Source organism: Protopterus annectens, chromosome 1.part1 (assembly GCF_019279795.1).
Source record: "Protopterus annectens isolate FY-2018-M chromosome 1.part1, PAN1.0, whole genome shotgun sequence".
Lineage (NCBI taxonomy): Eukaryota > Metazoa > Chordata > Ceratodontiformes > Protopteridae > Protopterus > Protopterus annectens.
In genome coordinates, this window is record NC_056726.1 from 388,441,326 (window position 1) to 388,463,504 (window position 22,179).

The following is a 22,179-nucleotide window of genomic DNA, read 5'->3' on the forward strand; positions in this document are numbered from 1 at the left end:
AAGAAAGGAGGCAATAAGAAGTTGATTGTACTTTGATGTTGCTGGCTTTCTGGGAAATACTTTACTAGACATAACCGTTGTGCATGACGCACTTCCAGCCGCTTTTATTTATGGGTGGGTTTGGCTAAGGGCTCCATACTGAAATGGCAGCACTCAAAACGCTGAGTGCCAACAAGCTGAAAATAAGACTGATAACCCAGGAAAAGAGTGAATCTAAAATATCGCTCTTTTCCTTTAAAGGGGACAACCCCCCCCTCGCCTCCCAAAATTATAGATAATAACTCAAAGATCACGATACCTCTGAGAAAAAAGGAATATTTCAGGAAATAGCCCTCTCAGCCTTAGTGTATATAAGTATGTTTTTTGGCATTAAGTATCCATGTTTTCGGGACTTGCTCTAGCAGGTCCTGACATTTCAAATGATTACCTTGGCTAAGTGTTGGCTGGAAGCAGGACCATATTAGAGACTGTCAGGTAGACTTATACTAAGAAAGTAGATTGATGTAAAGCTCATTGGATGCTGTCATATCTGAATATTTAGTTTGAAAGTGTTCCCTTGACTAGGATGTAACAGAAATAGGTGATGACCTAGAAACAAATTTGATGGATATTTAATTAGGCTGGTGTATTGGTGGGTATAGATAAATAATTATATATAACAAGACTTCACATAATGTGGACAAAAAGATGAATATATGGAGAGACTATGGGAAGGATGATTCCTGTACACTAACAAAGGGATTGTAAGAAAGTGGGAAAGAACCACTGCATTTATACTACTTATACAATGGTCTGTTGCTGTAATTCTTGGATCCCAGGAATTACAGATCCATCAGCCTTTTGAGCTTCATTTGTAATACCATGGAATGTGTAACAACAGACCTGATAAAATACTATAACATAAAATCTTGTAAGACATGATCCCCCAACATTTTGACTTTGCTAAGAGTAAATCCTGTCTACTGAATCTGGTGAGTTTTCTGACAAGGTACCACAAGTTATAGACAGTGGTCATGCTGTTCATACGGCATACATAGACCTCAACAAGGCATTTGATACCATAGCATGTGCCACATTATCACTAATTAAATGCACTCCAAGCTAATCGCTGTGTAGTTAAATCAATAGCAAACTGGTTGTGAGACAGAGTCCATATCGTTAGGGTGTCAGATGTGTCCTCAGACAACATGAAAGTAACCCATGGGGTACCGCAGGAATCCATACTGGCACTACTGCTATTCAGAATATATTTCTCTGATCTATGAGTCAAAAATGAGGAACTTTGGCTAAGCAAGTTTGCAGATGATATTGGGTGAAACTTTATCCACCCTTTTAGAGCCTTTTTAGGCAATGCCAAAAAGACAAAAGTACCAACATAGTGGAAAAATCTCCAAGCAGCCTTAAGGTGTTACTGCTCAATGCTAGGAATCTAAATAAAAAAACTTCACACCCTTCAAGCCCTCCTCACTCTGATGAATGTAGATATAAGTGCCATGACAGAAACTTGGTTTAAAGCCATAGAAAGTACTTCAGAGGTGCAAGGCTACATAGCCTTCTATGCATTTAGACAAACAACTGCATAGACAGGATCCAAAGGTAGAGTATCTTGATCTACATGAGCTCATACATACCTACAGGGTTGGTTAAACAGAATGATATGAATGAGCTCATCCATATGCAAGTCACCATAGATAAGGTCCCTCACCATATCATGGCTAGTTACAGATCACAATATATGTCCCTAGAGTCTCACAACTCTTATCAAAACCTACTAAAGGTACTCACCATCCAACTACTTTAACTCACTCTCTATAGACTGAGAACCTTACATTGCTTCACACTTACAAGCACACTGCTTTCTGGGCTTTATTAATACATACACCCTGGAACAGATAGTGCATGCTCCAACCAAAGGATGAAACATACTGGATATGGTACTCACCAAGATGGGACAGTGTTGCACCCCCATGTCACATCCTCACTAGTGAGGTGAGGTCAGATCACAAATCTGTCTTCTTTGAAGTAAAAATCAACCTGGAAAACCCAGCTAAACCAGAAACAGTTAGAAGCTATTCTAAGGCAAACTACACCCTATTAAGTGACAGTTTGTCAAATTTCAAGACGCCCTCTAACTCTGAGACCGCAGCTACCTATGCAGAATTAATCGCAGAGTCCCTCTACAAACATTCAAATGGTTGCAAAGACACTGGCATACCTACCAGAAGTAAACACAAAACAAGCACTAAAAACAAATCCCACTTTACCAGAAAGGCTCATCCAGACTCTGCTACACTTTGCTGTGAAGGAAAGGTTAGTTTGCTTTTATTTTTTGTATTTGTATTACTTTATTGCCTTTCTATATTTTGAATACTGTGGTTTGTTTTCTTTACCTTGTGTTTTACTTGCATTCTGCTTTAACAGCATATCAAAACTTCAAAAGAGACCACAGCTCTATATCTTCTGAGTCAGGCAGACATTTTTAATCTACCACTTTTAAATACCACTGTCTTTCTAGTTGCCTGCCTCTTATGTTAATCTGACCATATATCTCATTTCCTCTCTACTTTCACTGGCTTGTGTGAGTAATCACAAAATCATCATTTTTGAAATCCCTCCCCTTCAATTATTTAAATTTATTGGTCATCCTACTGTATTCCATAGTACCAGAATACAAAAGTGACCACCCCTTTCAATCCATCTTGCTGTTTTAAAAATAGTAACTCTCCACTAAACCTTAACTTTTTAAACAGGTAAAACTTAAGTTACCTACTTTCACATCTAACTTCTCTAGTGCACACTGCAGTGTGCATTTTTTTTTTCATCTTACCTTTAAGCATCCCTGTGACTAGCACTTGCTCTAATACCTGCTGGAAAGCACTAAGAAGCCTTAAACCGATACAAGCACTCAACTCTCTGTATTAATAAGGAGAAATTAATAGTAGGAACTAAACAGCCTATAAATGCAAAGTACCTTGCTAAGGTAAGGGAAAACAGCTCCTGTACTTTACAAAAAAAAAAGCACCAAACCAGACATGTCCAAGGGTCAGCTTTCGGTGATTTCTCCTGTCCACCTGGTGAATCTGGGCATACTGGGGCAATGCAGCAATTGCCTCATGTACACAGACAACCCTATCCTCCTACCACCCAACACTACAACCTGTGAGAGATGCACTTACATAGCCAAAATGGAAGCAAAGCTCTCTCCACCCACAATTGTGCTAGACAGTCAAGAGGGGAAGGTTAACACCCACACTACACCTCAAGCAACATATAGCACTTCTAAACCCACACCACCAGCACCCACATATAGCAACACTAAATCCACATATGCAGACTCCCTTAACTGTAACCTGCCCAAGCAACAAGGACCTCTGAAGCTGAAATGCAAACAAACACCAGTCACAACCAAAGTGTCACATAGGTCACAACACCAGTGTGCCACCCAGCAACAACCTCTAAGGCAAGACAACGTACCTAACACTTTAGTCATAGGTGACTCTATAGTCTGGCACACTGATGTCCCACTCACCAGGTTGAATGCAAAATTTACAGTCAGCTGCCTGTCGGGTGCCAAGATCTGCCACATAACGCATGCAGTCAAGTCACTCCACAACAAGTACAAATATGACTCTGTCATTGTCCATGTTGGAGTGAATGACTTGAGACGTTCCTCCTTGGACTACATGAAAAGAGACATGGAAGAGCTCTCGGATCATGTGGCCCAGGCAGTTATGACCTAACCCTGAGTAGCATCTTGCCTTCGCCCAGAATGATACCACAATATAAGGACAAAATGATTGACTTCAACAATTGGCTGAGCTTCTGGTGTCATTCAAAGGGGATCCAGTATCTGTCTGCCTGGGATGACATGATCGACAGACTACGAGGCTTTGCCAGAGATGGTCTGCACCTGTCGCCCCTGGGATTCAGGTTACTGGCTAAGGCTCTTGCCACCCCTATAGTGCCTTTTTTAGGCAAAGTTCAAAGGACAAAATCGCCACCGTAACAGGTGCAAGCATGCAAAATCTAAAGGTAATGCTACTCAATGCTAGAAGTCCAAACCTCAGAATACACTCTCTCGAGGCACTCCTAAAAATGGAGAACATTGATATCTGTGCAGTAACTGAGACCTGATTCAAGGCTCCAGAGAGCACCCCTGCAATACCAGGCTACAACTCTTACCACACTTTTCGGCCACCAAACCAGGACCGAAACACTAAACGTGGAAGAGTGTCAATATTCACCAAGGATATTCACACCACCAGGCTAGTTGCCCTACACAATGTGTCTGAAATTCTCCAGGTGCAACTAACACTAGGTAAGACTGCAATCCACATTGTAGCTTGCTACAGATCCCCCACCATACCCCAAGATTCTCACTACACCTTTCTAAACATACTGGAAAATATTAAGATAGAACCAAACACCCTAATACTGGGTGATTTTAACTACCCTGCCATTAACTGGGAAAACTACTCATGTACCAACACCTTTGCCCAACGGTTCTTGGAATTCATAAATTCCAATGCCCTGGATCAACTAATCCATAGTCCCACCAGGGGCTCCAATATCCTAGACCTGGTCATTACCAACATGGGAAATCGATGCTCCACACCTATGGTCACCCCCTCATTAGTCAGGTCTGACCATAAGCTAATCACCCTTAACATCCACATCCCACCCCCACCCCCCAGTAAGGAAACCTCCATAAAAAAACTTCTCCAAAGCCAACTTCATGCTACACAAGTCAGAAGTGACAAATTTCATGACACCTATGCAGACGGGAACTGAAAGTTCAACTGCTGAATTCTACACTAAGGCACTGTACGAGCACATCCACTCATGCATGAATCGTGCCATCCCCAATAGAACCAAGATGCTCTCATCCAAAAAAAAGGAAGCCAATCTGGTGGTCCCCTGCCATAAATAAACTTTACAACAAAAGGAAGAAACAGTTGCAGAAAAGTGGAAAATCCCAGGATGCAAAAAACTCCCTTACCAGTCTCAGTAAAAAACTGAGATCCCTCATAAAATCCTCCAAAGCTAGTTACGAAAATAAAATTGCCAAAGATTCCAAAGACAACCACAAGGCATTCTATAACTATGTCAAAAATCTAAATGGCACTGCTCAGATCTGCTCTGAGCTAAAACAGAATGGCATTAAATATACTGATCCCAAGGATATTGCCAATATCCTGGCAGATCAATTCAGTGCTAACTTCACCCCCTCTCACCCCCTAAATGGCCCATCTCAATACCAGAAGATTGCCAAATTCCGGTAATAATGGCCACACAGGTAAAAAATGCACTCTCCAAAGCTATGAATACAGCATCCATGGGACCAGATGACATCCCGGGCTGTGTACTACATGAACTACAATATGAACTGGCACCTCACCTAAGTGTCATGTTTAATCATAGCCTCACCTCAAGTTTCATGCCCACTGAGTGGCACAGAGCTACAGTTATCCCACTCCACAAGGGGGGATCCACCTTGGATCCTGGAAACTACCGTCCCATCAGTCTGACAAGCCTTATATGCAAGGCCATGGAGCGTATTATCATGGAACTTATAAACAAAGACATTGGCAACCTTCAAACACTGGACCCCACCCAGTTGGGGTTTGTGAAGGGCCGATCTTGTCTCCTGAACCTGATTGACTTTTTTGAATCAGTCTCCAGATCCACGGACAAGGGTAAGGTGGTTCACACAGCCTATCTAGACTTTGCCAAGGCCTTTGACACCATCCTCCACTCTGGAATTATACATAAACTTACTAATCTGGGCATTAATCCCTACATCACCCAATGGGTTGCTAACTGGCTTACTGATAGAACCCACACTGTAAAAGTAGCCAGCTCCAAATCCAGCTCCAGACAAGTGACAAGTGGAGTACCTCAGGGTTCAGTCCTGGGACCGCTCTTGTTTGGCATCTACTTCTCTGAAGTACAGGCCAACACTAAGGGACTCTGGCTAACAAAGTTCGCAGATGACTGCAAACTGGGAACCATTATTGAATCCCCAAATGATGTGGATACTCTACAAAAGGGCCTTACAGAAACAGATGTTTGGTGCCAGAGCCATGGGCTCAAGCTCAATGCCAAGAAATGTATAGTTATCCCCTTTGGGAAATAACATGCACCCATGAATTACCATATAGGTGGCAGTACACTAAACACCAAAAGTGTGATAACAGACTTAGGGACACAGGTGGACAGTGGTCTCACCTTCGATAACCACATCGTCACAACAGTCAGGAAATCCTTCTATGTGGCACACCTCATCACTAAGGGCTTTTCATCCAGAAAAAAGGAGGTCATTGTCCCACTGTACTCATCCCTCATTAGACCCATTATAGAATACAACACCCCGTTTGGTATGTACCTCTCAAGACATCTGCAACAACTGGAAAGGCCACAGAAATACCTCATTAAAAGAATCACAGGCCTAAAGCAGATGCCCTACGCTGACTGCCTTAAAAATCTCCAGCTATACTCTGTTGCATATCGTCTACTCAGAGGCAATCTCTGCTTAACATACAAGGCCATGTCAAACCTAGAGCTGTTGGACATGCTACACTTAAAGAAATCCCAATCCCTCAGAGCCACACACTCCAGGGATCTAAACCTTGTCATCACAATAAACAAAACATGCTGGAGGGATAGGTTCCTGACCCAGAGACTCCCCAGACTCTGGAAGAGATTGCCCATACATGTCAAGCAGAGTGCCTCTTTGGCCCTCTTCAAAAGGAACCTTGACGATTGGATGGGAGAAAGGAAATTCACCCCGGGGATCATGTCAGTCACCCTGCTAGACAGGGGTCCAGGGAAGTAAATAGTGTGGGAAGAAATAGCCAGGAAAGTGTTATGGCTAGGCTTGTATTGGCCCTAGGGCTGATAGCCTAGTACCAACCTATGAACCTATGAACCTATGGTAGAATCCTTACCTATACAGGGTATATAATAAAAAAAGAAAACTCATGGCCAGAGTCAGGAAAAGCAACTCCATTAAAAAACAAGTGTTCTCTTAGAATTAAACAAAAAACTAAGAGATCTAATTAAGTCCAATAAGGCCAACTATGAGGGCAGGATAACCTCTCAGACTAAAGACAATCACAAGGCCTTCTTCAGGTATGTACATAAAGTTAAAAGTAATACACAGCACCGTGCTGAACTTGTGGTGAACGGTAACATCTTCACTGGTCAGGGTGATATAGCAAATCTACTGTCTAACAAATTCAGCTCAAACTTCACTCATCCCTACCCCCTGCTCCACCAGGGGAAATTTCTTTTGACATACCATCCTCACTATTAGCAGGGACTAGATGCTGGCAGCACTCACTAAAGCCAAAAACATCTCCTCCATGGGTCCCAACATCCCCAGTTAACTCCTGAACAGTCTAAAACATGACCTATCAGGACAATTTGTGACACTCTTCAGCTATAGCACTGAAACAGGCTACATTCCAAGTGAATGAAGGACAGTCATTCCCCTCCACAAGGGTAGATCATCAACCAACCCAGGGAACTACAGATGCATCAGTCTAACAAGCCTAATATGCAAAGCCATGGAACAAATTATCATGGAAATGACAAGGACATGAGCAACCTATAGAAACTGTACCATCCTAATTTGGCTTTGTTGAGGGAAGGTCATGCCTACTCAACCTGGTAGACTTCTTTGAGAGGGGCAGTAAGGCAACGGATAAGGGTAAAACAGTGCATACTGCATAACTCGACCTAGCAAAGACATTCAATGCAATACCTCACTGAGGTATTGTTGACAAGCCCTTTGAGATAGGCATAAATCCCTGCATAACCCACTGCATTGCCAGCTGGCTCACAGACAGGCTCCATGAAGTCAGGACCAGTGAGACCACCTCCCCCAAGAAACTGGGTTCCATGCTGGCTGCACTCCTGTTCAGCATCTACTTCTCAGAAGTCTAGGCTAACATTCAAGGCCTCTGGCTAACCAAGTTCACAGATGACTGCAAATTGAGAGATTATAGTTTCCCCCAAGACAAGAGACTTTAACACAGATAAATCACTGGGGCCAAAGCCATGGCCTAAAGCTCAATGTTAAAAATGCATTATAATGCCCTTTGGGAAACTGTCAACCCAAGTTAATTACTCCATTGATAAAATACCCCTAAGAGTAGACCCAGTTTTTAGAGATCCAGAAACATTTATAGACAGCAGTCTGGCCTTTAACCAACACATAGCTAAGATGGGAAGAAAATCACTCTATAGGTACTCTACAGCTTATAGGTAAGTGTATGGCATCCAGGTCCGAGGAAACTATAGTACCAACTCTAGTCATCTCTTATCAGACCTATCATTGAATACAATGCCTCCTTTGGCATGTATCTAACCAGACACATGCAACAGTTGGAATGTTCACAGTGGTTTCTCATCAGAAGAATTCAGGGCATGAATACCCTGTCCTACACTGATCATCTAACGGCTCTGTCTCTGTATTCAGTCTCCTGCAGGCTGCTAAGAAAGGATCCTTGCTTGGCTTACCGGGCTTTCTCAGACCCAACTGTGAAGGAACTGTTGCACATATGCAAAACAAACAGCACCAGAAACACTAGATCCAGGGATCTGAACTTCACTTGTGACATAAACAGAACATGCTAGCAAGACAGATATGTGCTCCAAATTATCCCCACACTATGGAATAGGCTCTCCACCCATGTAAAACAGACTTATCCCTGACCCCAGTCAAATGAAACCTTGACAATTAGATGAGAAATTGTTATTTACCGGCGATTTGGCCCCCATGTCCCTTATGGGCACATGCTGTTAAGCTGTTAATAAGAAAAGTATTATCCTAACTAGCCCCTCCCGCACAAATTCTTAATTACCTCCCTACAAACATGCCCCCATATAGACACCCATGATACTAGGGAGTTAAATGGTTTGGGGTGTGCAACTAGGCTTGTTGTAACGGCCCTAGGGATCATTAGCCTAGTAAAAACAATGAACAATTGTAAACTGGGTGTTATACTTAAATCTCTTTCTGACAAATACAGAAAATGTAAAGTGAACTTACACATGTATATAGCTGCTGCTATGATAATGGGCTAAAACTAAATGCCACTAATGCAATATTGTTGCATTTAGCAAACAAACCCTCCACCCAGCTGATAGTATAGAAAACACCCTATTCCAAAATGAAGGTGTTCTGATAGACCTTGGAACATGGGTAGATAACTCCCTCTCCTTTGATCATCACTTTGTGACAGTCGTCAGGAATCCTTCTGTCTGGCACAGCTGATTGTGAAGGGTATTTCCTCAGAATCCAAAAACATCTTTATCCCTCTATTATATTCTACACTAATTAAGTCCATTGCTGAATACAACTCCCCATTTGGGATGTATCTCACTAAACAGAGCAACCAGTTGGAGTGACCCCAGGGGTTCCTGACAAAAAAAAAAAAAATCATAGACCTAAAAGACCTGAGCTACTGAGAGAGGTTGGATGTCTTGTCTCTGCATTCGGTGTTCTACAGAATCCTTATGGGCAGTCTATGGCTTTGTCTTCCAGACCATTAGGGATCTGTCAGTCCAAGACCTCTTATTTATCTACAAATCAAATAGCCCAGTAAAAACCAGAACCAGACATCTGCACTTGCTTCATCAAATAAACATCAATTAAAAAGATCATCTCTACTTGACTCCAAGTAGACTATTCTCTATCTGTTAAACGTAGCACTTGCTCCTACAGTACTTATTACCTTGATATGGCACTCTTGTCATAGATAGTACCCCAAAAAGGCAACCCCCCATTTCTCGGTCACCCACGTCCCCTGTAATCTTTTTTAAAATTTTTTTTGTCTATTCCTTCTAGCATGTCGAGGGATCAGTTGCTAGTGTCCTCTCCTGCTCAGCTGGTTAACCTGGGAATATTGAGGCAATGTTACAATTGCCTCATGTACACAGACAACCCTCTCCTCCTCCCACAAAACACAAATACATGCGAGAGATGCAACTATACGGCCAAACTGGAGGCTGAGCTCTCTCAACATAGGACTGGCAAGACCAGTCAGGAGGAGAAGGTTACCACACACACTATAGACCCAGTCTCACATAGTACCATTACAACCTCAAATCATACACATAAACACACAAAGACATACTCGGAGGCTCTGATCAAAAATCTACCAAAACAGCAGAGGCCACCAAAGCAGACACCCAAACAACCACCACCTCAGAACACAACACCTGCAACACATAGACCTCACAGTCAGAGTGTCAAACAGTCACAGCCCTTAAGGCCAAACACAATGCCAGACACACTAGTCATTGGTGACTCCATAGTCAGACACACTGACGTCCCGCTCACCAGACTGAGTAAGGAGAAGGTCACAGTAAGCTGCCTGTCGGGCGCTAGAATCCGCCACATAACGCAAGCACTCAGGTCTCTCAACAGCAGGTACAAATATGACTCAGTCATTGTCCACGCTGGTGTAAACGACCTGAGACGTACCTCCTTGGACTACATGAAAAGAGACATTGAGGAGCTCTCTGATTATGTAGCCCAGGCAGGTATGACCCTGACCTTGAGCAGTATCCTACCTTCACCAAGAATGATGCCACAATACAGAGATAAGATGATCAGCTTTAACAATTGGCTTAAACACTGGTGTCATTCAAAGGGGATCCAGTGTCTGTCTGCCTGGGATGACATGCTGGACAAGCCACGCTGCCGCAAGGGACGGCTTGCACCTGTCACCCCTGGGATTCCGGATATTGGCAAAGGCTCTTGCCACCCCATAGTGCCTTTTTAGGCAAGGCTCAAATTCTAAACCTACCACCCTACAACACAAAAAGGTAAAAAAACTAAGGGTAATGCTGCTCAATGTCAGAAGTCTAAATCTCAAAATGCACGCACTCGAGGCCCTTCTCAGTATGGAGAACATCGATGTCTGTGCTGTGACAGAAACCTGGTTCAAGGCTCCTGAGAGCACCCCAGCGCTATCAGGTTTTACCTCATATCATGCGTTCGCCCCAAAATCCGGACAATACCAAGAAAGGGGGTATCCATATTCATCAAGGACACCCACACCTCAAGACTGGTGGCAACGCACGATGCATTGGAGACCATCCAGGTGCAATTAACCATAGGCAAGACTGCTCTGCAAATTGTAGCATGTTACAGGCCACCCTCACAAACTCAGGAACCTCACATGGCCTTCCTGAAAACACTAGAGGAGATAAATGTATCACCAAACACCATCATACTAGGTGACTTCAATTACCCTAATATAGACTGGGAACACTACTCAAGCCCAAACACCCTAGCCCAAAAGTTCCTGGAATTCATAAACTCAAATGCCATGGAACAACTAGTCACCATCCCCACAAGAGGAGATAACATACTTGATCTCATCATCACGAACATGGGAGCACAATGTTCAACACCGGAGGTGTACCCCTCACTGGTGAGATCAGACCACAAACTAATCTCGCTGGAGGTCCTCATCCCACCCCACCTGAAATAAAAAGACCACAGTAAAGAACTTCTCAAAAGCCGACTTCACACTTCTAAAGACTAGTGTGGTCTCCTTTAAGGCCCCGAGCCGGCGGAAAACAGTACTCAAGCCGCTGAATCACTTACAAATGCCTTCTACCAGCACCTGCAGGACTGCATGGATAAGGCAATCCCAAGCAAAACAAAGACTCTTTGTACCAAAGGCAAGCGTCCAGTCTGGTGGACCCCAGCCATAAACAAACTCTACAACAAAAGGAGGAAGCTACTACAAGATAGAGCAAAATCCTTAAAAGGTAAGACACCCTTGATCACTATAAGTAAAAACTAAGAGCTCTCATAAAATCATCCAAAGCAAATTTCGAGAGAAAAATAGCTAAAGACTCAAAAGACAATCATAAGGCCTTCTTTAGCTATGTTAGAAACCTGGGAGGAAACTCCCAGATATGCTCAGAGCTAGTTCAAAATGATGTGAAGATTACTGATCCTACAGACATTGCCAACATACTGGCTGACAGGTTCAGTGCAAACTTCTCCCCTCCCCAAAAGGAGAGATATCTATACCAAAGATTGCAGCCCCCAAACATCTCCAGCGCCCAAGTGAGAACTGCTCTCTCCAAAGCAAAAACACAGCATCCATGGGACCTGATGGTGTCCCCGGCTGTGTGCTCCATGAACTCAATGAGGAATTAAACCCACAGCTAGGACAGCTGTTTAATCAAAGTCTTACCTCTGGATACGCACCCAGGAGTGGCGCACTGCAACTGTGGTACCACTTCACAAAGGCGGTGCCTCCACCGACCCTGGAAATTACCGGCCCATTAGCTTGACAAGCCTTATCAGCAAAGCCATGGAGAGGATCATAATGGACCTCATAAATAAAGACATAGGAATTTGCAGACTTTGGATCCAACCCAGTTTGGCTTTGTCAAAGGCAGATCATGCCTTTTAAACTTGGTTGACTTTTGAAACAGTCACCAAAGCCATTGATGAGGGAAAGGCAGTCCATACAGCCTACCTCGATCTGGCTAAGGCCTTGATACAATACCCCACTCGGGTATCATTGAAAAACTCATCAGCTTAAATGTCAACCCATACATCACAAGATGGGTTGCAAACTGGCTGAGTGACAGAACCCACAGGGTCAGAGTTGCTGGCACCATGTCAGACTCAAAGCCTGTCACAAGTGGTGTCCCACAGGGCTCAGTCCTGGACCCACTCTTGTTTGGCATCTACTTTTCCAAAGTACAAGCAAACACAGGAGGGTTATGGCTGACAAAGTTTGCAGATGACTGCAAACTGGGCGCCATAGTAGAAAACACATCTGATACAATTATCCTTCAGAAGGGTCTCACAGAAACGGATAACTGGTGCCAGAGCCACGGCCTAAAGTTAAATGCCAAAAAATGCATAGTCATACCCTTCGGGAAAAACAAGGTTACCCCTAGCTACCAAATAGGTGGCAATCCACTGAGCACAGAAGAAGTTATCAGGGACCTGGGGACCCAGGTTGATAGTAGTCTGTCATTTGACACCCATGTAGCTAAAGTAGTTAGGAAGACCTTCTACATTGCCCACCTTATCATGAAGGGATTCTCATCTAGATCAAGGGAGGTCATAGTCTCCCTTTACTCATTACTCATCAGACCAATGATTGAGTACAATGCCCCATTCGGAATGTATCTGACCCGACACTTGCAGCAGCTGGAGAGGCTACAAAAGTTCCTCACCAAAAGGATAAAGGGTCTCAAATATCTGTCCTATGCTGCCCGACTGAAAGAACTCCAGCTCTATTCAGTCGCCACCGCTTGCTCAGAGGTGACCTTTGCCTAACATACAAGGCCATGTCAAACCCAGATTTGATGAATATGCTTCACCTCAAAAAATCTAGATCCATCAGAGCCACAAGGGCGGAGACTTAAACCTTGACACGGCTATTAATAGGACATGCTGGAGGGATAGATTCATCACCCAAAGACTCCCTATGCTGTGGAACAAAATCCCGGTACATGTGAGGCAGAGCACCTCGCTGGCCTTGTTCAAGAGAAATCTTGACCAATGGATGGGAGATCACAGATATACCCCAGGGATAACCTCAGTGTCACTGCTCGACAGAGGCACAGCAAAATAATGGGTATAGTTCCCCATACTAAAGGGGTGGCGTAAGCCACAAAACGATGGGCTAGGCTTGTAAATGCCCTCGGGCAGATAGCCTAGTATGAACCTATGAACCTATGAACCTATGAACAAATCAATGTTTTCTGTGGATTTCTGTGGATCAGACTTCCTCTCTAGTTCAAGCAGTGTGGCACAAAATCTTCCTTTAAGAAGGAATTATTCATTTGGATGGGTAATCATTCACCCCCAGCATGACTGGCCTTTTGCACCTTTAAAATGGAGAAAAGGCTTAAAGGTGGAACTAGCAAGGCATAAATGGCCATATGACACAGTTGCCTTGTGCATTCATTCATTTCATGATTCTATAATTTATAATGAGAGTTAAACTGTAAGAAGAAGAAGGATGCAAGAAGATAATGGGAAAGAAATCCAAAGCATTAATTAAAATTATATAGACATTAATCAAACTGGGATGAAGACATAGTATAGCAATGAGTACAACGAAAGAGGGCTATTTGAATGGTTTACTATCATTATTTTGAATGACACTCGGTTGACCGCACTATGTTCGACAATGGAAAGTCGAACATGGCAATGTCGAACTTTAAAAGCAAGCGTAGGAATGGGTTTTAACATGGGTCGAGATAGGGGCAAGGTTTGTAGTTCGGCAATAGCAGTGAACCCCTATCTCGACCCATGTTAAAACCCATTCCTAGGCTTGCTTTTAAAGTTAGACATTGCCGTGTTCGACTTTCCGTTGTCGAGCATAGTGCGGTCGACCGAGTGTCATTCGAAATAATGATAGTAAACCATTTGAATATACCATGTTTTTGAATAAGATTTATCCAGCTCATTTATTATGCATTCAGATTTGTTTTAGAGATGTAGAAATCAATGTTTAGGAGCTTCTGCAAATTGTTTCTCAGTTTATGATGAAAGATAGCAATAGATCTGAAGTTTGTGAAGTAGTCTGCTCCACTGCTCAGACTAGGCTGGACAGCTCCAATTTTTATTCTTTCATTGACATATATAGAGCCACATACAGGGAGGGAATTATTGGTGTGTCTGTTACTGTCAAAAAAGCAGACATGCTAAGCGTACTTTTATTTTTAAATGTCAGTAGCATGCAGCGATGATCAGTAATGGAAGTAAGTTCAATGCCAAGTGTTGACCTGAGTCGCACTTAAGGTTTATCAGTTGCTGAACTACCTATTAAATAACTACGAATTCCAGGCCAGCAAAAACTCAGAGCAGGAAATTGTTGTTTAAACCAGTTGGCAGATTAAAACTAATTATCTGTTGGTCTCTCTTAAGGGTCCAGGTCTGTAGTCTCATCTGTTGAGTGCCAGACCCTTCATGCTGCTTACATTTGCCATTGTGCACTGAAGCCATTTCTCATTTACTGCATACAACTGTCTTTTCTGTAAGTTATAGATGAAACTGTGTTGCCTAAAGCAATACGGGTTTTCTATGGTTGCTGGGAACCAAATTCTTTCTGTCGCCTGCTTCATTTCTTGGCTATTGCTGTTATGTTAAGGAGTGGCATCATTCACACTGCTGGGCTGTTTGTACAGAAAATATCCTGCATTCATCCACTATCAAATAGATAAGCTCTTTCCTTATAATCTACAACAAAGAAGAACACAAGCTCAGAAAGTAAGGCTCTGTTTTAGAGGACAGCTTCAATACCACAATACCACATTGTGTCTGAATGAAGAGAATCGGTCAGTGTTTTAGTACACCTACTACCTCTCCCACAACTTTGTTCTGAGAATCCTGTGTTTCTTTAAAATGCTCTATAATTCACAGAAGCATGCTCAATTATTCTTAGAAGAAAAATATGTAGTCTTTAATACAGTAAGGCAGACTGGCACCCAGTTAACCACATCCTGTCTTGTTTTTAAAAAAGGCGGCGGTGTAGCTCTTCTATTTTCTACTTCCTTGTCAATTACTCCCTTCAATAAACCTATTCCACATTTCAACAATGCTGAACTACTCATCACTCTCCTTCAAGTCAACAAGCATAAACATATATGTCTTGCATCCCTCTATATTCCCCCAGGTGACAATATCTCTACATTAGAAGACATTCTCTCCTGGCTCTCCAGTAACATTAGTAATGAAACCATAATCTTAGGTGATGTAAATATTAACTGGACCTCCATTCAATCTCCATCCAACCCCCTTAACATCAACCTATATAACTTTTCCCAACTAATCAACAAAGTAACACGTCCTTCTAAAAACCTTTCCTGTGGCAGTATACTAGACTGGATCCTTGTGTCACACCCACACTATTACTCTGACAGTGGTACTCTTCCCGATGCTCTAAGTGATCTTATGCCCATCTTCACATACCGACTCCCTTGTATCTCTCTCCACCCCCACAATTACATTACCACACGCAACCACAAAAATTTCAACCCAACAACATTCTCAGATTCTTTAAAAGCAATCAACTGGAACACTCTTAGGACACTACCCTTAGAAGACGCTGTTTCTCACTTTAGTGGTACCACTTCACAAAGGCGGTGCCTCCACCGACCCTGGAAATTACCGCCCATTAGCTTGACAAGCCTTATCTGCAAAGCCATGGAGAGGATCATAATGGACCTCATAAATAAAGACATAGGGAATTTGCAGACTTTGGATCCAACCCAGTTTGGCTTTGTCAAAGGCAGATCATGCCTTTTAAACTTGGTTGACTTTTTCAAACAGTCACCAAAGCCATTGATGAGGGAAAGGCAGTCCATACAGCCTACCTCGATCTGGCTAAGGCCTTCGATACAATACCCCACTCGGGTATCATTGAAAACTCATCAGCTTAAATGTCAACCCATACATCACAAGATGGGTTGCAAACTGGCTGAGTGACAGAACCCACAGGGTCAGAGTTGCTGGCGCCATGTCAGACTCAAAGCCTGTCACAAGTGGTGTCCCACAGGGCTCAGTCCTGACCCACTCTTGTTTGGCATCTACTTTTCCAAAGTACAAGCAAACACAGGAGGGTTATGAGCTGACAAAGTTTGCAGATGACTGCAAACTGGGCGCCATAGTAGAAAACACATCTGATACAATTATCCTTCAGAAGGGTCTCACAGAAACGGATAACTGGTGCCAGAGCCACGGCCTAAAGTTAAATGCCAAAAATGCATAGTCATACCCTTCGGGAAAAACAAGGTTACCCCTAGCTACCAAATAGGTGGCAATCCACTGAGCACAGAAGAAGTTATCAGGGACCTGGGGACCCAGGTTGATAGTAGTCTGTCATTCGACACCCATGTAGCTAAAGTAGTTAGGAAGACCTTCTACATTGCCCACTTTATCATGAAGGATTCTCATCTAGATCAAGGGAGGTCATAGTCTCCCTTTACTCATCACTCATCAGACCAATGATTGAGTACAATGCCCCATTCGGAATGTATCTGACCCGACACTTGCAGCAGCTGGAGAGGCCACAAAAGTTCCTCACCAAAAGGATAAAGGGTCTCAAATATCTGTCCTATGCTGCCCGACTGAAAGAACTCCAGCTCTATTCAGTCGCCACCGCTTGCTCAGAGGTGACCTTGCCTAACATACAAGGCCATGTCAAACCCAGATTTGATGAATATGCTTCACCTCAAAAAATCTAGATCCATCAGAGCCACAAGGGCGGGAGACTTAAACCTTGACACGGCTATTAATAGGACGTGCTGGAGGGATAGATTCATCACCCAAAGACTCCCTATGCTGTGGAACAAAATCCCGGTACATGTGAGGCAGAGCACCTCGCTGGCCTTGTTCAAGAGAAATCTTGACCAATGGATGGGAGATCACAGATATACCTCAGTGTCACTGCTCGACAGAGGCACAGCAAAATAATGGGTATAGTTCCCCATACTAAAGGGGTGGCGTAAGTCACAAAACGATGGGCTAGGCTTGTAAATGCCCTCGGTCAGATAGTCTAGTATGAAACTGTGAACCTATGAACCTATGAACAAATCAATGTTTTCTGTGGATTTCTGTGGATCAGACTTCCTCTCTAGTTCAAGCAGTGTGGCACAAAATCTTCCTTTAAGAAGGAATTATTCATTTGGATGGGTAATCATTCACCCCCAGCATGACTGGCCTTTTGCACCTTTAAAATGGAGAAAAGGCTTAAAGATGGAACTAGCAAGGCATAAATGGCCATATGACACAGTTGCCTTTGTGCATTCATTCATTTCATGATTCTATAATTTATAATGAGAGTTAAACTGTAAGAAGAAGAAGGATGCAAGAAGATAATGGGAAAGAAATCCAAAGCATTAATTAAAATTATATAGATATCAATCAAACTGGGATGAAGACATAGTATAGCAATGAGTACAACGAAAGAGGGTTATTTGAATGGTTTACTATCATTATTTTGAATGACACTGGTTGACTGACTATGTTCGACAATGGAAAGTCGAACATGGCAATGTCGAACTTTAAAAGCAAGCGTAGGAATGGGTTTTAACATGGGTCGAGATAGGGGCAAGGTTTGTAGTTCGGCAATAGCAGTGAACCCTATCCCACCCATGTTAAAACCCATTCCTAGGCTTGCTTTTAAAGTTAGACATTGCCGTGTTCAACTTTCCGTTGTCGAGCATAGTGCGGTCGACCGAGTGTCATTCGAAATAATGATAGTAAACCATTTGAATATACCATGTTTTTGAATAAGATTTATCCAGCTCATTTATTATGCATTCAGATTTGTTTTAGAGATATAGAAATCAATGTTTAGGAGCTTCTGCAAATTGTTTCTCAGTTTATGATGAAAGATATCAATAGATCTGATGTTTGTGAAGTAGTCTGCTCCACTGCTCAGACTAGGCTGGACAGCTCCAATTTTTATTCTTTCATTGACATATATAGAGCCAAATACAGGGAGGGAATTATTGGTGTGTCTGTTACTGTCAAAAAAGCAGACATGCTAAGCGTACTTTTATTTTTAAATGTCAGTAGCATGCAGCGATGATCAGTAATGGAAGTAAGTTCAATGCCAAGTGTTGACCTGAGTCGCACTTAAGGTTTATCAGTTGCTGAACTACCTATTAAATAACTACGAATTCCAGGCCAGCAAAAACTCAGAGCAGGAAATTGTTGTTTAAACCAGTTGGCAGATTAAAACTAATTATCTGTTGGTCTCTCTTAAGGGTCCAGGTCTGTAGTCTCATCTGTTGAGTGCCAGACCCTTCATGCTGCTTACATTTGCCATTGTGCACTGAAGCCATTTCTCATTTACTGCATACAACTGTCTTTTTCTGTAAGTTATAGATGAAACTGTGTTGCCTAAAGCAATACGGGTTTTCTATGGTTGCTGGGAACCAAATTCTTTCTGTCGCCTGCTTCATTTCTTGGCTATTGCTGTTATGTTAAGGAGTGGCATCATTCACACTGCTGGGCTGTTTGTACAGAAAATATCCTGCATTCATCCACTATCAAATAGATAAGCTCTTTCCTTATAATCTACAACAAAGAAGAACACAAGCTCAGAAAGTAAGGCTCTGTTTTAGAGGACAGCTTCAATACCACAATACCACATTGTGTCTGAATGAAAAGAATCGGTCAGTGTTTTAGTACACCTACTACCTCTCCCACAACTTTGTTCTGAGAATCCTGTGTTTCTTTAAAATGCTCTATAATTCACAGAAGCATGCTCAATTATTCTTAGAAGAAAAATATGTAGTCTTTAATACAGTAAGGCAGACTGGCACCCAGTTAACCACATCCTGTCTTGTTTTTAAAGGGTGGTGAGAGTTAAGGAGAGGTGACAACTAACAGAACAATGAGCAGTCATTGTATAATAGGCACATATTCCACTTTAAAAAGCAAGAGGAAGTAGTTATGTTAAAACACTGTCACTGTTTGTTCTTGCACACCTTTTTTTTCTTGAGAAAGGCAGGGACGTGAATGTGATGTCATCAGTGAGGTATTCACAGACATTTCTTAAGTAGCTACATTGATGGAAAGTTAAGGAATATGCTATTATAATAGTAAATAATGTAAATTCAAGTATATTTTTATCAAGGTAATTTAGTAGAATTCTGACTTGCTCTAATAATATAAAATTAAATTGGTGCTGTGTGAATTTGGTCACTTTTATAAGTGGGCATCTTATAACTGATAATAAAAATAAACAAATTCCCAAGGGAAAAACAATGCATAAGAAAAATATATAAAATCCAAAACGACTCCCCAAAATACATAAAAATATGGTTTCCCCACCCCTTAGACCCATTATTTCAAGACAAGGATGGTTAACAGAATCATTTTCTTTGTTTGTGAAAAATAGGCTTAAACCTCTTTTAGATCAGGTGGAGACAGTCTTAAAACACATTGCACATTTATTGAGAGATTTGTATGATTTCACTAGTTGTAATGCTTTGTCTGGAGACAGCTTGTTAGTGGCCCTAAACATAGTATCGTTGTTTACAGTTATACCTATGAAGGGACTGAACTAATCAGGACATTTTTAGTGAAACACATCTCATATGATAGTAATGAGATAAATCTAATATGTTTTTCCAAGAGATAGTATTGGAAAATAATGTCTTCCTTTTTGAGGATTCCCTGTACTTACAGAAAACAGGCGAAGCTATGGGCACATCATTTGCCAATAGCTACACCAATATGGTTCTTGCTCAGTGGGAATCTGAATATGTTTTTAGTACTAATGGGTTTAAGACATGCCTGAAGTTCTATAGGATGTCCGTAGATGATTGCCTCCTGATTTGGGGTGGGACTCCTGAGGATCTTTATAATTTCATCAACTATTTTTAATCGACCACTACCGTTTTGAGATTTACTTATAATTGGTCTTTGGAATGTGCTGACTTTCTGGATGTTCGAGTCACTAAGGATGTTGACTCTGGAACTGGGACAGAACTGTATAGAAAATCATGTAGGAGAAACACCATCTTACATAGGACACCATGGACCCTGGATATGTATATAGAAACATTTTGTAGGGACAAGGTATATGTGTCTCTAAGCTTAACAGTACTGATAATGGGTTCGGTCAGGACCTTGATACTCTTAGATATGAGTTCTAAGAAAGGGATTATAGTAGAAAGGAAGTCAATACTATGTATGAGGAAACACAAACATTTAGGAATGTTAGGGCTCAACCCTACTATTTGCAGACAGGAAGAGTGAATAACAACAACTTGGACCGACGGTCTAGCACTAGTTCCTTTGTGCCCATATTGCTGTATTATACTAGTGATATTGGGGAAATATGTGATATTATCAAGATGAATTGGTCAATTTTGCAGATTGATGAACGTGTACAAGATGTAATAGAAACCACCCCCTTTTTTTGTTTCAAGAACAGAAAATCTTTGAAATGACAGCTATGTTATAACAACATAAGGAAACTATCTACTGACAGTGATTGCAGTTATTGTACTGTCATCAATGTTTCAAATGTATTTGTACACCCTTTAACTGGTTCTGAGTTTGTTTTTAAAGTTTCAGCCAATTGCTCTACAGTTAATGTTATTTATATTGCTACCTGCACAGGCTGTCATGGTTTTTATGTTGGTAAGACCAATCGGCCCCTAGCTGAAAGAATTATGGAACATCTTTACTGTAGACATAAACAGGATGCTAGGAATTCCTTAGGTAAACATATAAATGAAAAGGGAGATGGTCATACGTTTTTATTTAGAGCCATTGAAAGGGAATGGATGAGCCCCCGGGGTGGAGATCTTAAGAATTTTACAGAGGAACGTGAGTTACATTTGATTGTTACTTTGCAAGCTGATAAACATCCAGGCTTGAGTGGCAGGGTTTTTCTTAAACCTGTCCTAAAGAAGCGAAGGCTCTTTAAATAATAATAGCTGCTTTATTTGTTTTAGGACAAGTGATTTTTGATTTGTTTGAATTAATTAGATTGATGACATTATTATATATGTATTTGATCTGTTTTTGTTGTATGGTCTGAAGAAGCACTTTTTGAACTGTGAAAGTGCTTACCGTTTTGTTTTATTTGCATTAAATGTTTTAAGGTTATCGGCTGTGCCACTGTACGTTTGTATTTGTTTTGCATCTTATAACTGAGTTAATACATAATAAAACTGCAGATTCTGTAGTAGTGAATCATTAAACAATGACAAGGAGAATGAGAGATAAAGTTATTGCAAGGACTGGGTCACTGGGCTACTTGGTAGAGTACATGTCTAACTTGTCACAGTGCAGTTAGGATACAATTTTGGGGCTGTTGTTGAGTTATGGGTCCTACCTTTACAGGTTGTGCCACAAAAGGACAATTTACTTAATTCAGGTGTATGAATTCCTGCATATGCAAATGTTTAGTGCAATGATTTTGGACCAGCAGGTCTTTTGGTTACAGACATAACAGGTATAAAATCAGCTTTCAGTCAAAGCTTACTGCCATGGCCTCAACTAATGAGGTCCTGAACTGGTTTCTTTCAGACTCCATGTCCCTGACCTCTTGTATAGAAATGGGAGATTTTTCCCCAACAGATACATGTGATAAATATTCCTAGAATACCCTCACACACCCTTACATGTCTGTGTTTTCTGAGTCTGCTCAGCAG